The sequence below is a fragment of the Stegastes partitus genome, unplaced genomic scaffold (genome assembly GCF_000690725.1).
Source record: "Stegastes partitus isolate 25-593 unplaced genomic scaffold, Stegastes_partitus-1.0.2 Scaffold2800, whole genome shotgun sequence".
NCBI classification, from domain to species: Eukaryota; Metazoa; Chordata; class Actinopteri; family Pomacentridae; genus Stegastes; species Stegastes partitus.
In genome coordinates, this window is record NW_007580531.1 from 2,542 (window position 1) to 11,572 (window position 9,031).

General features: G+C 45.3%; 1 long non-coding RNA gene across 1 annotated transcript; it reads right to left on the reverse strand.

The window, feature by feature from the left end:
* Nucleotides 1–7,443: 7,443 nt before the first annotated feature.
* On the reverse strand, nucleotides 7,444–8,979 carry LOC103375709 (uncharacterized). The gene is made up of 4 exons (XR_521240.1): nucleotides 8,845–8,979; nucleotides 8,686–8,737; nucleotides 8,445–8,538; nucleotides 7,444–8,357 (listed from the first exon to the last, which is right to left on the reverse strand). It is a non-coding gene; the product is annotated as an uncharacterized LOC103375709 (long non-coding RNA).
* Nucleotides 8,980–9,031: the final 52 nt, after the last annotated feature.

The following is a 9,031-nucleotide window of genomic DNA, read 5'->3' on the forward strand; positions in this document are numbered from 1 at the left end:
ATCCCACTGTGAGCCGCAGACCAACAAGACTGTCGTCCCAACGTCTTCTTTACAGATGGATTCACTGCAGCTGGTCACACAAAGGTGCTCATTATGGAACACAGCATCCATCAATCAGACCTTTATGATGTGGTTTAACATTAGTGCTGTACAGAGAAACATGTCCAACTGGGTGCTTCATGCTGTCATTTGGTTTAGACTGGTGGCTTTTTCAACATATCTGAAGAGGAAAACATTTGATCCTCTGAAGCAGTGTCTACAGATAAAGGAGCCTCAAATAAATGACACATAGAAATGGACGGTCATATTAAATAAGGAACATTCAGAGTTCCATCACAGTATCTGCAGGTAACTCTGTAACTCTTGCTGTCAAAATGCTGCGTGTCAGGAAAAGCCTTTCTAGTCCTAAAGAACATTAGAGCAACACTACAGTTTGCCAGTCAACATATACAGCAACATGTTTTCTTGTTAAACTACGGTAACATACGTGTGTAGTGTTGCTAACATAGCTCATCTGAACAGTTGATTACTGTGTAATTAACGTTCTACAGCAGAATATGAGGTTTACTGTTTACTCCTGTAACTACACTTTCTAAAACTGTGCTGTCTTTATAAAGCGTTGCTGCTGTAATCAACATTAACTGCAGTAGCCTGTATCCCCCTATGTTCCTAATATTTGTTAATCATCAACTCTGTTCAACATTGAAGATGCACAGACCACTGAAACATCCAAAACAATGAAAGATGAAAAACGAGACAAGTTTTATTGGAAGAGGAACATTTATCAATAGCAGCAATATATGACCAACTGTAGTCTGTTAAATATGTTTGATCAAGTCTTCATGTAAAAAAAAGAAAGAAGAGGAAAGTAATTGTTGTAAATGGTTGAACTTATGGCATCAGTGTGAAGATAGTAATACCACTGTTAGCTGCTTCAATCAAGTCTCTCGTCTAAACAGTGTGAACTGTTGTGATAAAAGTTTAAGGCTTTTTTCACAGCAGCTTCTGATAACGATCCCTCTTGTCTTTGACTGTTTGATGTCACAGTTTTAATTGTATCTTGGAAAAAACAGTACTCTTTGACTTCTGACTTCATGTTTACAGTAGTTTATTTCCGTGTAGAGGCCTGTTTAAATAATGTGTCCTGGACCAGTCTGGCTGCAGTAACAGTCGACGTGTTTGCTGTGAAGCAGGGTGGTGGAAACGTTGCGGTTTGTTGTGGCGTCACTGCATCAGAGACGGGCAAGAACACACACCCTGAATCCAAATATGTTTCAAAAAAAAGAAGAAGCCAACCGATTATTTAGTGGCGTTACACAAAGGTGTTGTGTTGTTGTGTAGCAGCCTTTTAAATACTTTGACATATTTCACTGGTTACACCAGCTGGTAACGGTATACAACACTGAGACCTCAGTACAGACACAGGATTTAAAACTTATCAACACCAAGTTTGTTTGGTCTTTTTTCTAATCCCACTCATGACGGCTGTGAATAAGTGAGCTAAACGGCCTACAGTGTAAATGATGATATACGTTACCTGGCATCAGGAGAAGGAAAACTAGAAATCCACTCCGTCCTCTTGGTAAACTCATATCTGCTCCTCTCGTCTCCCTCGATGGCTTCAGTCGCAATAAAACACGTCAAAAAGTAACGAACGTAGACAAGATATATGTGTAGAATTAAATGGTTGTACTTCTACTCAGAAACGATGGACGTGTATTGAAGTGTAACCCTCAGAGTGTGGACAGAAAACACAGCTCAAGCTGATACAAAACCACACTTCCTTCCTTTTCACACTATGAACGTGCATTGTGAACCAGAGGCCAGCAAAAAATTTATAAATGAAGCCAATAAAATAAAGCTGTTACTTATCAAATATATGAGAAAAAATGTGTGTCACAGAATGTCAAACACAACGAGACTAAGTTCCTGGAAAAGAAGTAGTGGAAAGTTTTTACGACTTCACAGTTGTGGAAACATTAAAACGTTCTTCACACCTTGATGTGAAACTTGTACATCACATGCACAAACTGTAGTGATTAAAAATAACCCAACCTCAACCACACTGCTGGGTTGCTATGAGAAAGAACAAGTGCTGGTTTGATTTGGGTTTGTCATTTAAGGCAGAGTGCTGTGTGGTTCCTGGTTCTAAACCAGTGGGTGAAATGAACTCTTTTGCAGCGTTAGGCTGAATAAATCAGAATGTACCACTGTAAACCCAGTAAAAGATAAGAAAGGTCTACTGGGAGCATAGCTGGTTGTAGAGTCTCACAGCAGAGGGGAGGAAGGACCTGCGGTACCTCTCTTTAGAACAGCGTGGGTGAAGAAGCCTGGCACTGATGGAACTTTCCAGGGCTTTAACAGTCCCATGTAGCAGGTGGGAGGCATTGTCCATGTATGATGACAGCTTTGTCACCATCCTCCTGTCACCTACCACTTCCACAGGATCCAGACTGCAGCCCAGGACGGAGCCGGCCTTCTTCACCAGCTTGTTGAGACTCTTCCTCTCGGCTGCCGTGATGCTGCTGCTCCAGCAGACCACACCATAAAAAATGGCTGACGCCACCACAGAGTCGTAAAAGGTCCTTAGGAGGCCTTTCTGTACACCGAAGGACCTCAGTCTGCGTAGCAGGTGGAGTCTGCTCTGACCCTTTTTGAACAGAGCCCGAGTGTTAACAGTCCAGTCCAGGTTTTTGTTCAGATGAACACCCAGGTACTTGTAGGAGTCCACTATCTCAATGTCCATTCCCTGGATGTTCACTGGAGAGTGAGGGGTGATTTTGTGCTGGCGAAAGTCAACCACCAGCTCCTTGGTTTTTCCGGCATTAATCCGGAGGCAGTTTTGCCGGCACCAGGCCACAAAGTTCTGGTTTAGTTCTCGGTACTCCTTCTCGTCTCCGTTGTTGATGAGACCGATAATGGCAGAGTCATCCGAGAACTTTTGCAGGTGGCAGTTTGATGTGTAGTGGGTGAAGTCAGCTGTGTAGATGGAGAACAGGAGAGGAGCCAGAACAGTCCCTTGAAGCGCCCCTGTGTTGCAGATCACCGTCTCAGACACACAGCCTTGTGCCCTCACAAACTGTGGCCTGTTGGTGAGGAAGTCCAGGAGCCATGATGTCAGCTGGTGGCACACTCCTGTGTGCTCCAGTTTGTCCCCCAGGAGTTCTGGTTGGATGGTGTTGAAAGCACTGGAGAAGTCATAGAACATGATTCTCACAGTGCTTCCAGGCCTCTCCAGGTGAGACAGGGATCGCTGTGTGAGGAAGATGACGGCGTCCTCAACCCCGATGCTCGGCTGGTAGGCAAACTGCAGTGGGTCTGCCGATGAGCTCACCAGGGTCGCAGGTGGTGGAGGACCAGCCTCTCCAGGATCTTTGCCAGGTGGGATGTCAGGGCCACCGGTCGATAGTGATTGAAGTCACTGGTCCGAGATGACTTGGGCACCGGTACCACGCAGGATGTCTTCCACAGCAGTGGCACCTTCTGCAGCTTCAGGCTCATGTTGGACTAGAGGAGCCTTGAGCTGATGCCATCTGGGCCTGTTGCCTTCTTGACCTTCAGCTGGGACAATTCTCTCTCTACCTGTGCTGTAGAGAGAGGGGTGGTGAGTGGGCTGGGGGGTTGTGGAGGAGCAGCAGGGAGGGGGGTTGGGGTGTGAGGCCTTTGGGCAGCCGTTGTTCCAGTCGGGGGAGGAGATTGCACCAGGGCTGGTTGAGTAGGGGAAAGGGAGAATGGCTGTTCAAACCTGTTGAAAAACCTGTTCAGGTCATTCCTGGTCCCGATCGAGCACAGGTCTGGAGTTACTGTGTCCGGAGATTGTTTTCAGACTCCTCCAGACACCACTAACATCCTTCTGCTGTAGCTGTTCCTCCATCCTCCTCCTATAGCTGCCCTTCCCCTCTCTAATCTTCCTCCTCAGTTCTTTCTGCACAGCTTTCATCTGCTCCCTGTCCCCCAGCTTAAAAAACCTCCTCTTTTCCTTGAGGAGGGTCTTAATGTCTGGAGTGATCCATGGTTTGTGGTTGGCAAACATTCTTATTGTCTTGGTGGGTATGGTGGAGTCAACACAGAAATTGATGTAGTCTGTGATGCAGCTGGTCAGACTGTCGATGTCCTCCCCGTGGTCCTCACAAACACATCCCACACTGTGGTGTCGAAGCAGTCTTTCAGTGTCTCCACCGACTCCTCAGACCAGATCTTCTTTGTGTGGGTGGATGCTGGTTGTCTGTGTACAAGAGGCTTGTACACGGGGAGAAGATGCATCAGGTCATGGTCAGATCTTCCCAGGGGTGGCAGGGGTGAGGATGTGTATGCCTCCTTAATGTTGGCATAAAACAAGTCCAGAGTTTTCAGGGACCACAAAGAGCTTGTCCTCAGGACAGTCCGGGGGAAGCTGGACACCGACAATGGGTGCTTTGACCTTGTCCTCAACTCCCCAAGAAAAGGCAGAAATAAAGCAGGATTTAGGGAGGACAGTTTTAGGAGCCTGATTGGAATTGTCCGGGTCATGTACACGTGAGAGAGAGTCAGGTTTGGTATTTTTAGAGCCAGGACGGAATGAGAGGACAAAATCAAATTGAGTGAGAAAAAAAGAGACCATCTGGCCTGTCTAGAATTCAATCTTTTGGCAGACTTGAGATATTCTAAATTCTTATGGTCAGTCCAGACCTGAAATGGCTGTTGAGCCCCCTCGAGCCAGTGCCTCCACTCCTCCAGAGCCACCTTAACCGCCAGCAGTTCTCTATCCCCAACATCATAATTTTGTTCAGCTTTGGTGAGTCTCTCTGACAAGAAAGCACAGGGGTGCATCTTGCCATTCGCAGGATTTATCTGTGACAGGACCGCCCCTGGAAAATACCAGGATGTCATCAAGGTAAACAAAAACAAACACATTGAGCATGTCCCATAAAACGTCATTGACAAGGTTCTGAAAGACAGCAGGGGTTAACCTGAAAGGCATGACCAGATATTAATAATGTCCAGTGGGGGTGTTGAATGCAGTCTTCCATTCATCCCCCTCTGTGATGCGTACCAGATGGTAAGCATTACGTGAGTCAAGTTTGGTGAAAATTTTGGCTCTGTCAAGGAGCTCAAAGGCTGTGGAGATGAGTGGTAGAGGGTATCTGTTCATAACTGTTACGTCACTGAGCCCCCGATAGTCTATGACGGGGCGGAGGGACTTATCTTTCTTATCCATAAAGAAAAATCCTGCTCCTGCAGGTGAAGAAGAAGGACGGATAATCCCTGCAGCGAGTGAGTCCTGAATGTACTCCTCCATGGTTTGACGGATGAATGAAAGAGAGAACAGCCTACCCCTAGGCGGAGTAGCTCCTGATAACAAGTCAATACAACAATCATAAGGGCAGTGAGGGGGCAATGATTGGGCTTTTATTTTGCTGAAAACAAAGCTAAGTCACGGTAACAGGTGGGTACTCCAGAAAGGTCAGGGTTATATGAGCTGAGGCTGACTGTGGAGGAAAACATGACTGATAACAATCCTGGTCCCATGACAGAACTTGCCCTTTAACCCAGTCAAAATTAGGATTATGTTTGATTAGCCAGGGGTGCCCAAGGATAGCCAGAGGGGACATAGCTGAAAAAAAACAAAACATGAAAACTAATATTCTCCGAATGTTTACCTGGAAATGTGATTTTTACGGATTGAGTGTGGTGAGTGATCTGGCCCAGAGGGCTGCCATCGACTGCATTCACATCAAGGGGGTGCTGTAAGAGGAGCTGGCACAGGCCTACACTCCTGACAAGAGAGAGGTTCATGAGGCTAGCATCAGAGCCTGAGTCTACAAACGTAGCCACCAACATGGATGCAGTGTCAGAGTGAAAACTGACTTTGACTTCAAAGTGAGCAGGGTTATGAATCATAGTGTTCTGACTCACCCTTATAGCAGTCTTGGAGCCATACTTAGCAGTCTTGCTGTGGCAAGCTGCAACCTGATATCCTAAAAGCCCACAGTAGAAACAACACCTGTCTATCTGCCGGCGCTCCTCACAGGGGAGACGGATGTTTTCCAGCTGCACGGACTCCTCCGCGACGTCGACTGGTGGGGAGACAGAGGCGAGAGGCAGCCAAAGTCTGTCTGGCTGGTCCGACGTAGAGGCGAAGCATGCATAGGGAGGTGTCCTCGGTCCTGATCTCGCTCCGTGAGCCTTTTGTCGATCTTGATGGCGAGGGTGATGAGCGAATCTAGGTCCTCCTGCAGGTCCGTGGAGATCAGATGATCCTCGATGTTTCCCGACAGCCCCTGAAAAAATGCTAACGCAGCAACATTCCATCCACTCTCTGCAGGTAGAGTGTGGAAGTCTGTGGCATAGTCTGCGACCTTACGTTTGCCTTGCCTTAGTTTGATGAGTGCTCGGGCAGCCTCTTAACCTGGTGAGGTGTGCTGAAAAATCTGTGAAAGTGCCCTGGTGAATGCCGAGAGCGAGGCACATGACGAGGTGTGGTGACTCCACTCAGCAGTAGCCCAGGCTTCAGCGCATCCAGACAGGTGAGAGATGATGAAAGCAGTCTTAGAAAGCTCAGTCAGGAAGGCTGCAGCTTGCAGTTCAACATGGAGTTCACATTGTATCACAATGGGCTTGGTATCACCTGAGTCTCCTGAGAATCTCTGAGGCTGAGATAGCTGTGAACATGATGCTGTAGCGACATCAGGCGGTGGAGCAGCAGCAGCTACGGTAGGTGGAGGATCAGGTCTCACAATTGAGGCAGCCGCAGCGGGAGCTGAGTTGTCAAGCCTCTCTAGAAGCATGTTAGCATGAGAGCTCAGACTTTGCATCATTGAGGCCAGGTTTCTCAGACTCGAACACAGGGCAGCAAGCTGCTGTTCTTGCTCAGCTTGTTTGCACTGTGACAGAAGCTTTTTGACAAAAGGAGTGTTATTTGTTATATTCTACCTCAAGAATGTTCAATAAAAAGGTGATTTTTTTCCTCTGTGATATTGAAATCGGTATTGAGTTTAAAATTTTAGTATCGTGACAACCCTAGCAGGGAGTGAACCTAAAACAGAGACAATAGGTTAGAGATTTCAAAATAGAACAGGAAAGACAAGACATGAAATGAAACTTGACGGACATGACAGGTTTGTTAAGAATCTGAACTTGTACTCAGCTGAGTCGCTCTTTGTTAGGTCTGAGATTCTCAAAGTGCAGCTATTCCAAAAAAACCGGTGTAGTCTGGATCTGTTGTCACATCCACAGGCGCTTAATCGTTCCCTTTAGTAAACCACAATCTTTTCTTGAGCCAGTCTGCTTCAACAAGTTAAATGGACAACAAGGAGCTTCAGTAACACAACAGTTAAAGTCCACTGCAACACAACATGTGAAGGAGTGTCTTCACATCGGCAGCACCTCAGATCATAATAAACTATATCACTGTCACAGGCTTCACACTTGTACTGACAAAATAGTGACACTCAGGACAAAAGGAACATGTAAGTTGTTCTTTATTTCTGGAAAAACACAATTGAAAAAATAAACAGAAAAACATTTTACAGCTAAAGTTGAAAGCGTTCTGCAGTGTGGCCTTCTGCAGCATTTAGAAAGAACTGAAGTGATGCTGCATCGACAGAGCTGCTGAAGAAGCTGCACTGAACAAAGTGTGATACATAAAACACTGGACATGGAGTGGAGTCTGAATGATCTGTTTGAAACACGTCTTTTCTGCTGAGACAGGTGAGATGTGATTTATTAAAATAATGACATTTATTTCATTAGGAAACATCTTCCTGCTGTCACAACTGAATCAAACCTCTTTTTGTTTTGGGCCTCTGAATGAGAATGTTCTAGAATAAGATGAAGAGCTCTTTCTTTTCATTTATAGAAAACCTCCCTTCACACATACAGTCTGACATTTAAACTCCTACAAGGCAACATTTTCTGCATGACATCCTGATTGTCATGGTGAGCAGACAACAGAACACTTCACACTGTCTCCCCACACTTAATACCACAGTTTAGTGACTGGACTGTACATGCCAGTTCATTATATGCAGTGAAAATAAGGTCGGAAACAAAAACATAGTTTTAGCATCAAGGGGGTTTGAAATCACTAATTTACTGTCAGATGTGTCTCAGTAGTTCTGTGACAGTAAAGACCTACAGAACGTCCCTTTAACACCATATTCAAACAGACGTGTGTCAGTGCTGGTTGTCACATCAATAAAACGATCAAACTAACTTGTTTCCATCCATTCTATTACTTGAACTGTTGAACATGGTGTAAATGGAGTTATTGAAATCAGTCTGTGGCTTTGAGGGTAAATACATTCACTTTTCCACAGTCTGTCCTGTGCTGCTTTTCTCTTTCCATCAGGTCGCTCTCAGCTCCGGTTCAACTGCATCTGAAGTAAATCACATGAGATTTGGGTGAAGTACTCGTCATGAATGAAATGTAAAGTGAAGAGCAGCTTCCACGTAGGAGCTCCAACCTGCTGGACTTCACACCAGGTCTTCCCGCTCCTCTGTGTCGTCTGTCTGTGCTGCAGTCAACGCTGAGACGTTCTCATAATCATGAGAGTCGACCTGATGAAGAGATGAAATGAGGAGATGACATGAGCTTTAGTCATGAAATATTACATGTATTACAAAACAAATTATTTTCCAGTCCATTATTAAACCCATTTATGATGATCACACTATAAGGTGAGTTTCATCAACAGGACCTCTCACCTCCATCATCTCTACAGCTTCATTCTGTTCAGTTTTTAAATTCTTCTTCTTCCTGAAACAACAACAAATAGAAAATGGAATTAAATGGAATCTATGACTTTCAAACTAACAGTCTGAAGAAGAAAGTAAAAGTGCAGTGACAGAATTATATGAGTTTACCTCATCCACAGAGTCAAGACAAGCAGAAGAATCAGCATCAGGACCACCAGAGTCAACGTGGTGATATTCACTACCTTTACTGATTTACCTACTAAAGGAAACAAACAGAGAGCCGCTGGTTTAAGCAGTAAGACTGGATTTATGAATTCATTTTTAAAGAGAGAGAAAGAGAGAGTTTTAGTACATG